Genomic DNA, 12,047 nt, shown 5'->3' on the forward strand with positions numbered 1-12,047 from the left:
ACTTAGTTTGAAAGTTATCTTTAAGGAAGAACTAAAACTATAAAAAAATTAATGTTACTGTAAAAAGGACAGACTATATTGGTATTTCAATGCCAAAATTCCAAAATAATTCAACTATTGAATTGCACTAAGATACATAAGCCAAAAATGATTTGTTCTTATTTTTTTATTTAGCATTGGTTTATGACAACCAATCAGCCCTTTTGTCAGAAAGAGGATGAAACTCCAAATTTTGTCACAGAAAATGTGACAACAGCCTTATTGTTCAATTTCAGAAGTTCTCATTCTCCATAAATGCTTTAAATGAATGAATATAAAAAGGTAAGAACAGATGAAACATACAAGTCTCTCTGCTAGTCTCCTATTTTTCTTCAGCTCTGATATAACTTTGATGGTTTTCACACTAATAGCTTCAATCTCTGATAATCCACATTTCTATTCTTTAAAAAGAGATAGGAAGATTAAAACTGCACACAGCATTCAAGATACAAACATCTACACCGTATCTTTGATGCTGTAGAATCTCCCATTTATTTTCTTAATAATTTCCAAGAATTGATTTGGTATTTTTTTATGATTACTCTACACTGAGCTGAAACACACAAATATCAGGCATGAACACAGAAAACTGCTCCTTAGTCTGTCACTGTGAGCTGAGTCAGGACTTTTTGATCTTCCTTCTGTGCCTGTACACCTTTTCACACATATGCTCAATTTCATTATGCTATTTCATAATACAGTTCCACACTGTCATAAGACTCTTTATTCTACAGTCTTCAACTGATTAACTTGATTTCCTGAGTGAACTGTTTTTCATTCTGCTGATTATTCCATTTTCAAGGTATTAAAGAACTTTTCCGCTTGTAGTTTCACTACTGATCTCTGTCTACAATAAACATTTACTGTTTTACTGTTTCCTGCCCTCTAGCTGATCACTTTCCATGAAAATCTGTTTTTAGGGACTCAGCAGCAGCCTTTTAGAAATTTAGAAATCTTCCATCAATCTCTTATCCACACAACAGCTAACTCTTCCAAGCCTTCCAATAAGTCTTACAGTAGCATTTCTCTTAAAAAAAAAAGCAAAAACAAAACAAACCAGACTTGTTGGGATGAATGAGGAGAGGAGCAGGAAAACCTATCTTACCAATGGGTGGCTAAAGGATTGGTGCCACCAGCAGAATTTTGGTTTTTTTGACCATTGGGCAAATTCTATGGTACCTAGCCTGCTAGAGTCAGATGGGCTTCACCTGTCTAGCAAGGGCAAAAGGGATCTAGCCCAAAGGTTGTCAGGGCTGATCAGGAAGCCTTTAAACTATGTTTGAAGGGGGAAGGGTTGAAAGCAGGCTCTCCAGAGATGAGCCTACGGGTGGAAACCAGAGTTAGAAGTGATGTCAGCAGGCCAGCTGAAGTGCATGTACACCAATGCACACAGTATGGGTAACAAACAAGAGGAGCTGGAAGCCACTGTGCAGCAGGAAAGCTGTGATGTAGTTGCCCTCATGGAAACGTGGTGGTATGACTCGCATGACTGGAGTGCTGTCATAGATGGCTACAAACTCTTCAGAAGGGGCAGAGACAAGGTGGAGGGGTGGCTCTGTATGTTAGAAAGACACTTGACTCTCTAGAACTTGAAGTCAGTAATGATAATGTTGAGTGCCTGTGGACCAGAATCAGGGAGAAGGCCAACAAGGCTGACATCCTGGTGGGAGTCTGTTATAGACCGCCTAATCAGGATGATGAGGGTGACAAATTATTCTACAAGCAGCTGGCAAATGTTTCAAAATCACCAGCCCTTCTTGTAGGCGACTTTAACCTGCCAGATGTCTGCTGGGAACTCAACACAGTGGAGAAGAGGCAGTCTAGGACAATCCTAGAGTGTATAGAGGATAATTTCTTGCTCCAGCTGGTAAATGAGCCTACCAGGGGTGGGGCCTCATTAGACCTGCTGTTCACAAACAGAGAAGGGCTGGTGGGAGATGTAGTGGTCAGAGGCCATCTGAGGCACAGTGACCATGAAATAATAGAGTTTTCAATACTCAGGGACACGAAGAAGGCCATCAATAAAACTCCTACCCTGGACTTCCATGGGGCAGATTTCAGCCTACTCAGAAGACTGGTTCAGAGGGTACCTTGGGAAAGAGACTTTGAAAACAAAGGGGTCCAGGAGGACGGACATGCTTCAAGAAGCACGTCTTGAATGCACAGGAGCAGGCTGTCCCAGTGTGCCAAAAGGCGAGCTGAGGGGGAAGATGGCCAGCCTGACTGAACAGGGAGATTTTGAAGGAAATTAGGGGAAAAAAGAGAGCTTACATATTATGGAAAAAAGGGCTGGCTATTCATGAAGATTTTAGGAATAACGTTAGATCATGTAGAAAGAAAATTAGACAGACAAAGGTACAATCTGAACTCAATCAACCACTTCTGCTAGGAATAACAAGAAATGCTTCTACAAATACATCAACAGCAAAAGAAGGGGCAAGGAAAACCTCCATTCTTTGTTGGACATGGAGGAGAACACAATCACCAAAGATAAGGAAAAGGTTGAGGTACTCAACACCTTCTTTGCCTCAGTTTTCAACAGTAAGACAGGTTGTCCTTTGGACAACTGGCCTCCAGCAGTGGTAGACAGAGACAGGAAGCTGAATAGCCCCCTGTAATCCAGGAGGAAACAGTTAGCAACCTGCTGAGCCACTGGGATCCCCACAAGTCTATGGGACCAGACAGGATACATCCTAGTGTGATGAGGGAGCTGGCAGAAGAGCTCGCCAAGCTGTTCTCCATCATCTACCAACAGTCCTGGCTCACTGGGGAGGTCCCAGATGTTTGAAAGTTGGTAAACGTCACGTCTATCCATAAAAAGGGCTGCAAAGAGGACCTGGGAAACTATAGGCCTGTCAGCCTGACCTCAGTGCCTGGCAAGGTTATGGAGCAGATCATCCTAAGTGCAATCACTTACAGGATGGACAAGGGATCAGACCCAGCCAGCACAAGTTTAGGAAGGGTAGGTCCTGCCTGACCAACCTGATCTCCTTTAATGATCAGATGACCCGCCTAGTGGATGAGGGGAAGGCTGTGGATGTGGTCTATCTGGACTTCAGCAAAGACTTTGACACCGTCTCCCACAGCATACTCCTGAAAAAGCTGGTAGCCTAAGGCTTGGACAGGGGCACTCTGTGCTGGGTTAAGAACTGGCTGGAGGGCCGGGCCCAGAGAGTGGTGGTGAATGGTGCTGCATCCAGTTGGCAGCTGGTCACTAGTGGTGTCCCCCAGGGATAAGTGTTGGGCCCAGTTCTGTTTAATATCTTTCTTGATGACCTGGATGAGGGAAATGAGTCCACTATTAGTAAATTTGCAGATGACATTAAGTTAGAGGGGAGTGTTGATCAACTGGAAGACAGGAGGGTTCTGCAGAGGGACCTGGACAAGCTGGAGAGATGGTCTGATTCCAATGGGATGAGGTTCAACAAGGCCAAGTGCCTGGTCCTGCATTTTGGCCACAACAAACCCCTGCAGTGCTACAGGCTGGGCACAGAGTGGCTGGAGAGCAGCCAGGCAGAAAGGGACCTGGGAGTTTGGATTGACAGGAAGCTGAACATGAGCCAGCAGTGTGCCCAGGTGGCCAAGAAGGCCAGGATCAGGAACAGTGTTGCCAACAGGTCCAGGAAAGTGATTCTTCCCCTGTAGTCAGCACTGGTGAGGCCACACCTGGAGTAATGTGTCCAGTTCTGGGCCCTTCAGTTCAGGAAGGATATTGAGGTGCTGGAGCAGGTCCAGCAGGTCCAGCAACGAGGCTGGTGAAGGGACTTGAGCACAAGTCCTGTGAGGAGAAGCTGAGGGAGCTGGGGTTGTTTAGCCTGGAGAAGAGGAGGCTCAGGAGAGACCTCATCACTCTCTACAACTACCTGAAAGGAGGTTGTAGCCAGGTGGGGGTTGGTCTCTTCTCCGAGGTAACCAGTAGTAGGACAAGAGGGCATGGTCTCAAGCTGTGCCAGAGGAAGTTTAGGTTAGATATTGGGAAGAAATTTTTTACAGAGAGTGTAATCAGGCATTGGAATGGGCTGCCCAGGGAGGTGGTGGATTCTCTGTCTGTGGAGGTTTTTAAGATGAGACTGGATGTGGCACTTAGTGCCATGGTCTAATAATCACGGCGGTAGTGGATCAAGGGTTGGACTTGATGATCTTAGAGGTCTTTTCCAACCTGGTTGATTCTATGATTCTATGATTGTTCATAACTAGGTCATATTTAGCTGTGTATTCACCAATTCTATTCTTAAATATTATTTCTATTACCTTATCTAAAACAGCAGGACATTATTCTTATGGCTTGTAGCTTCCTGGAGCTCTCCTAAAACCTTTTCTGGGATCACAGTTAATGTCTTGCCTAAACCTGACTTGGCATTAAAGAAACCAAAACTGTATAATGTTCATTTTCCTCTTTTATTTAACTATTGTCACTGTAGGTTTTTTTTACAAAAAGATCCTTTAGAAAGCTCACACTCAAAGAAGGAATCCAGTCTAAATGCTTACTCAGTTTCTTTTAAGTGAAGACAGAATAAAGTGAAAAAAGATGTAAAGGTTGATTTCAGTTTTTCTGTAATGTTCCTGGCTTCTCCATTACCCTTTTTTTACCTTTATCTATCAACCTTATAAACTTGCTCACTGACATCCTGCCCTTGAAATAAAGAAGAAAAATATGTTATTAGATTAGACACATTTTGCTACTTGTTCTTCAAAGACTTTTTGATCTTTCTTATATTTTTATGTTTAGCCTGCCAGAGTTTCAGAATTTATTGTCTTTAATTTTCTTTATTTAGACAATACTTAGCCATACCAGTTTCCTCTAGCACTTTATGTAGTCCATTTCTAAGTACTCTACAATGACAGATAATCTCTATCTTTACTGCTTTACATTTGTAGAAAAGAGTACTAAATACCCAGTTTTCTAGTCTTGTGATTAGAACAGTCAGAACAGACTACTGCTTTCCATCCCTGCTTTCAGGGCTGTTTTCACAAATCATCAACATATTTTAAATGCAAATGTGAATGAGTTAAAAAACAGGGTCAGACAAGCCATAGCTGATTAGGTTCTATTCTCCTCCCTTTCCTGGCATATTCCAGCATGTTGCACTCCTTAAGAGTTCCTAAACGCTTGTATGCTTTTTAGATGCAGATTTATAACTCGACAGCCTGTGATACTTGATATGTGCTGAATAAAGTGACAGGTGATTAAATCAACACTATGAGGCATTAGAAGCATCACGGTTGTTATGCCTTATAAACAATAAAACACCAGGCAGTCTTTAGCTAATTTGGAGACTGGGCTTTGATCACATTGAGGAGAAGAAAGTTGTATGCAATGTGACAAATAAGTCATAGATCCTGGTGGTGAAAAACAGTCTCTCATTAACTCCCTTACTTTGCAAATACCTGAAAGATGTGTGTTTGTTTTTTTTTTAATTTCATATTTAACAGCCTTGCTTATAATATTCAATAAATACACCTTATTTTACAATCATTGTTTCTTAAACCATTTTTTGTCTGTATTGAAAACCGAAAGTATGCAAAATAGAAAGCTATCCTGATGATAACTTTAACTCTCAAGGAGCTGTTACTACCATTGCAGAAGCCCTGGATAGCTTTGCATTTTCAAGTTAGGTATTGTACACACTTATTTGCAAGCATTTTCAGATTCAGTAATAATTCAGGAACTAAGGAAAGAGGTTTTGTCTTTTATTAATTAGAACTCTCTAATAAATTTATGAGACAGTATTTTTAAACTCTGCATTTGCACTTAGATCATTGTCAGCAATTAACTCTATATACTGCAATTGTTTGCTCTTTTTCTTCTGTTAAATTCTAGAGTTGGAATATGAAGGAAACGAAGTAAGTTCAGCAATGAGGGCTCGTATCATGCCTACGAAGAAAAAAGTTACTGGTGCTTCTTGTTAAGGAAACTACACCTCCACACTCAAAGTCAGATTTCCTTAGCAGCTTAGGAGTGGATATTTTGCAATCTCATCAAAGTTAATGCTTTATTAGTATAACTACAGTTATTTCACTGAAGTAAGCGTTGGTATTAAAATGTTCTCAATTGAAATTAGTGAAGAACAAGAATTAATCATCCATTACAAATGTAGTGGATTAAGCTTTAATGGCTCTAAAACATACAGAACAAGGTTTATAGTGCTGAAGTTCAGTGAAATGGGTGTTTAAACAGCTTTTACAAATTAAGTCCAAGAACATTTGTATCATTCATGTGACCCACACTTGCTTACCCTGCAAACAGGGCATGATACTTTCAGCAGTTGCTACAGCAATAACAGCAATGATTCTTAAGAAGCAAAAATGGTGCTTTGATAAAAATCATTTGAAATATACTTATCTAACTACAACTCACTGAAACATCAACTGTTTTTGTTTTGTGATTTTTTCCTTATTTAAAAAAAATTACACTTGACAAAAACAAATTTTAGTTACCCACTCCAAGACCTTGGAAAAAAGGTATATAAGATTGATATATAATATACATTAAAAAAATTATCTACATTTTTAACAGAAAAGCTCATAGAGCCTATAAGGATTTTAAAACTGATGTAACAAAACACATAGAGCTAGCTGAAGATATAGTAAAATCAAGTTCATGACAGGAAGCATTTACACCCATTAGCAAATCCTTATAAGATTATACAAAGGACTTGCTTTCCTATGAAACATATACCTACACAAATATGAGCATTTTTATGTATTTATATGTAGTCTGATAATAACATTGAAGAATAAAAAGAGATGCCCTGCCTTTCAGATGATTCTTCTACTAAAGGATTTGAAGTAATATTTTATTGTTAGCATTATGAGCTCAAGGAAACATTGCTTATATCTGGTGTTACAGATATGTTCCAGACCAAAAGAAGATCAGAAAACCAAAACAAGAATCCAAAATATAAAATTAAAAAATTAATGAGTACAACAGTAACAATGGATGCAACAATAAACCTTTTATGCTTACTACAAGGGAGACTTCCAGGAAAGAAAACTCACTCTCAGAATATTATTTATTTGCTAGATGGGAAGTGGCAAATTTAAAAGTATATTATAAATAATCACAACAATTAAAATAACTCCTGAATTTTGTACTTGTACCTTCAAGAAATGTTTTATTTATCTATTAAATGGAAGTCACAATTCTGCACACAGTTATACCATTTATGTTAAACTCTAAGTAAATATTTTAGTGAAGTCAACTTGTTACAAAGAAACATCATTCTAAAATGTAAGAGACTTGACTACAAAACTATTTATAAATTAAAAACAGCAGATCATAATATGTATGCATTTTTCTCTCATTTCTGTGCTTTTACTGACTCTCTTATTAGTGCTGATTGAATAGTTACAAGCTAGCAGTTACTGAGAAATGTACATTACAATAACTTTTTTTTCAGATGGCTGCAAATATTTTACTTTTATTAGGAAGTACATCTTAATGTAAAGGTAGTTATCCTTACTACCGTTTTGATACAGAAGGGAGGTTCTAGCTATCTTCATTTCTGAGAACATGCAAAGGGGAAAGAACTGTTGCTGCCCTAAAAGCACGTCCCCATCTACACTTATCTGCTGTATGTTTCCAGCATTCATTGTACACAGTTATATATATGCAACACAAATAAGTGACACTTATTTAAGAACTGAAAAAAGAAAGATCTCCAAAATCCAGGAGAAATATAGAAAATACTGTACCTGTAATTATAAAAAACTGCAAGGACAAAAAGAACTCCTTTCAGAACTTGGGAAGCTGGAATTCATAGTGTTTTCCAAGACTTCAAGATCCATAAATGTATTAGGATACCACAAAGCATCTCAAAAGATGGAAAGCAACAGCATTTCACTTTATGAAAACTCAATAATTTCTATCAGTCCCAAGATGTCTAAACAACTTATTTTTTCAAGTGCTTCACTGTGGTACTGTGTCAGGCATGTTAGTATACTTTTGAAGAGAATACGAGACAGAAAGGGCATGAAGTTAAACTGGAAGAGAGTCCATTGCCATTTCTTTCCTGTGGTCTCAAAGATGATAAAGCAGACTTAAAGGACAGTATGTTTCATTCTAAACCAAAATTCAGTGCATACTGTTTCTATGCCAGTAGTGCCGATTCCTGACCAGCCATACTAATTCGTGGGAGAATAACTGAAACAAATGATCTGATTATCTAAGATACAATGTGCCTGTAGGAGCAGCTAAAGTAATACCCAGTGACTTTATTCTGAAGTGCTTCATAGTCAATATAGATACAACTCTCACTGAATACGGTGGTAAAAATATTCAGATGGTTTTGTTCTTGAATTAGGAGCTGGTAATTCTAATATGTAGAGCATGCTGCTAATGTGAATAAGCTGTCTTAAAACAGACAAAAATTTGAAGGGTGAATTTATAACAAAACCATTCTTACATTCTTATTTATGTGAGCTACTAAGGTTCATCACCTGTATTATTGACCACATAGAAGTGTAAATTCTGAAATTTTGCCAAGTACTTGCCATGACATATTGTTTTATGCGATTTCTGAAGCTACCATCTTTAAGTGAAGATAAAATAAATAATAGGGTTTAATAGTACTTTACTTGATCTTGAGACAGTCTATTCAAGGTGGAAAAAAATTCAGTTAAGTTACAGTGAAAAGCTCACATAACTAAGGGATTTTGGATGAGTCAGTATTACAGAACTTGGCTCTATTTTTTCGTCTTCAACAGGAAACTATCTTTCAACGTGATGGCTGTCCAGTAGTCTTAAATAAAAACTGTAAGATTTAATGGTTCACGATTTTAGAAGTGGTCAGGAACATAACTCAGCAGCAGAGCATCGCTGATAGGTGCTCTATTTCCTTTTTACATTTGATGTTAAGAAAAAAGGAGGAATAGAAAAGGTAAATTATTACTAGAAAAAAAAAATTACTCACATATTTTAAATAGAAGCATTAACTTAAGAAATAAGTACAAAAATAGATCTATCTGCTTCAAAGCAATACACGGGAAAAAATTAAATCCCTTCACTTCTTTCCCATTTTAATATACTGGACGTTTAATATAAATCACTTAAAAAATGTAGTAAATTAATATTTTCTAATCCTAATAGTGAAATTCTTAATTTTCTTCTTTAGTTTCAAAACTCAAGATTTTAAATTCCAAAACACTAACATGAATTTAATAAAAATAAATCTTTTATGCCCTAAAATAACCTCTGTGGTAACCACATTCACATAGATCTAGTAATCATGTGAAGCCTATTTACCAGATGTCTTATAAACACAACTAAAACCTGCAGTCAAGAGTGGCTAAAAAAATACTATTCTCCCTCTTCTAAAAATTATGAGGATTCATGCAGAGATAGGTGGGCTAATCAGATGCAACACATGTTGGAATGCCAAATATATGAAAGAGTTCTGTAGTTTCAGAGGCTGACTGTCTTTCAGATTTGGAAGCCATGATATTTCTACAAAGGTCTGAAGTATATTCTGCTTATATGACAAGGGTTTGCAGAAGCCACAAGCTCTAGAATAGCTGAAACATCTGTTTCCAAGATGTAGAGATTTCTTCAGTCTTGTGACCACTAACAGGACCCGAGGAGACAGCATGAAGTTCTGTCAGGGGAGAATTAGGTTGGATATCAGGAGGAGGTTTTTCACCCAAAGAGTGGTTGGGCACTGGAACAGGCTTCCCAGAGAAGTGGCCACAGCACCAAGCCTGATAGAGTTCAAGAAGCATTTGGACAATGCTCTCAGGCACATGGTGTGACTCTTGGTGTGACTCTTGGGGTGTCCTGCACAGAGCTAAGACTTGGACTCGATGGTCCTGATGAGTCCCTTCCAACTCGGCATATTCTGTGATTGTATGACTCTATGAAAAAGTGTTCATTAAGTAAAATTCCATCCTTTACAGAAATAGATGTGATATAAGCACAATATTGAAGGCAAAGTTATCTCATACTTCATAATTATAACTCGAAGTACAATGATCTTTAAACTTTTTTCCAGATCCACGTTCTTATGTGGCACTAGGTGGCCATAGACATAGAGAAAATAATGTTACTGAAGACACTATCTCTAAGGAGATTAGAGAAAAACAAGGATGCAAGTGCCAGTTTCTGTACACAAAAGGAAGAAAAAAAGTAGGAAAATTCATTATGCAACTGCATATACTGCAATTTTTAAGATGTGATCTTTAAAACCAGACCCACAGAAGATAATTTAGAGAATTTTTTTAAGCTTTACTTTATGATATTATTTTATCTCAGTTATTTCCTACTTTAAATGAGTATTCTTAGTCTACATTAAAAAAACTGTTAAATGTGCTGTTGCACTGTGCACATTTAACTCCCTTTTGTTTAACAATTCTAAAATATCATTAAAAAGATTGAATAAAACTGTGACATCAATATTGGTATTCTCTTAGGAGCACCCAGTAGTCACCAACAATTAAGGTGAATTGTTATATACTAGAATATTTGCCAGTACTTGGTGAATTCTCCAAATTTAGGTTAAAAACATCAATATTTGAATATCCAGACTGAAAACAAGGAAATCAGGAGAAACTGAAAATACTTGGTTCAAAAACTACATGCTCAAGCATCTAATGACACAATGCTATCTATGATAGAAGCACTACATCGGAACAGAGCTGATGTTTTGTGTAAGGAAAAATATTTTCATTCCTGTTTATATCATGAAAGAAGGGATAAGATTTTAAATCACATTTCTAAAGTGACCATCTTCAGTACGTTTTATTGCCTCCAAACTTTCCTGACTCTTTATTCAGATACTAAGTAGATTCTGAACACTGAATAGTTCTAATCAGTTATTCTCAAATTAAGTTTTTAGATTTACTAATACAAAACCGGCTTGCGATACACACAATGACTTGTGATATACACAATGACTGAATTGCCATATAGTTAAATGTTTGTGATACTTTAAAAGGCAGAGTTTTTTTGGTATTTGAATATATGAAGGTTTGCTACAGTGCAAGTCATGATGTAGGGATTAACATGCTTGCACCTGCCCAGCCTGGAAGTAAAAAAGAACCCTTGTAATAAATTATACCAAGAGAGACTAAGCCACTTTTTTTTCCCCACAACACAGACGACAGCGACCCAAAAGTTGTAAGTTACAACCTTTAGATAGGGAGCAGCTTTTTACATCCAATAAGAAAGATAAAACATTTTTCATCTGATATATTCTTGACCTATTTAGACGTGCAGAAAAAGCATAGCCTTTTTCTTTCGCAAACAGACATTTATCATCAACTGCTTTGTACAACTGTTTAATACTGTACTGTACACAGACAGGCAGTGCTAGGAAGGAGGTGTATAAAGGTATTTAAGGTACCTCTAATTTCTGAAGCAGGTTTTAGACAGTAAAGACAAGAGAGAAATTGCTCCAGCTCCACACTGTATACTTACTAACAGTGAAAAATGTGTTGCACCTTTCTTTTCAAGAAGAAGAAAAAAGAATAGCCATGCATGAAAAATTGCTAGGAGGTCAAGCCATGTCACAGGGCAACTTACTGTTAATCAGGAACAATTATCTCAAGAGTATTAAGTAATCAGTTTAGTCTTTATGACAAAAGTGACCCATGTGACATTAAAGGAAAAAATAGGATTGGCTTATGAAGTCATTTTATGTTTCCCATAACTGCACACAAAGATTTACCAGCTACCTGAAACAAGACAAATCCCATGTCAAAGGTCTGAGATGCATAATCCACCATTGATCACAACTCTACAAGCCTGTTAAAATTTGAGGTAATGAGAGGGTAAAATAGTGAGCTGACATGACACATAGTAGGAGGACTACTGCTTTGCTCATGAGAAGGTATTTAGCTCTTGCTTCCACTAGAGTAAATATGGAAAATTTTAAGATTGCTACATTGACAGAAATTGAAGGGTATCCAGGAAGAGTACAGGCACTGCAGTCTTCTCCAGGGCCAATAACCTGTTGTACCATTTCAGGTCTTGCTTCTCAACATGTTATCCTCAATATCTCACATTCTCGGTAAAG

General features: G+C 37.6%; 1 protein-coding gene across 1 annotated transcript in view; it reads right to left on the reverse strand.

The window, feature by feature from the left end:
* EYS (eyes shut homolog) overlaps positions 1–12,047 on the reverse strand; it is a 671,723-nt gene that overhangs the window by 315,735 nt on the left and 343,941 nt on the right. The gene's annotated exons all lie outside the window — the stretch shown is intronic.

Source organism: Manacus candei, unplaced genomic scaffold (assembly GCF_025592945.1).
Source record: "Manacus candei isolate 608988 ecotype Guabito, Panama unplaced genomic scaffold, ASM2559294v1 h1tg000011l, whole genome shotgun sequence".
NCBI lineage: Eukaryota > Metazoa > Chordata > Aves > Passeriformes > Pipridae > Manacus > Manacus candei.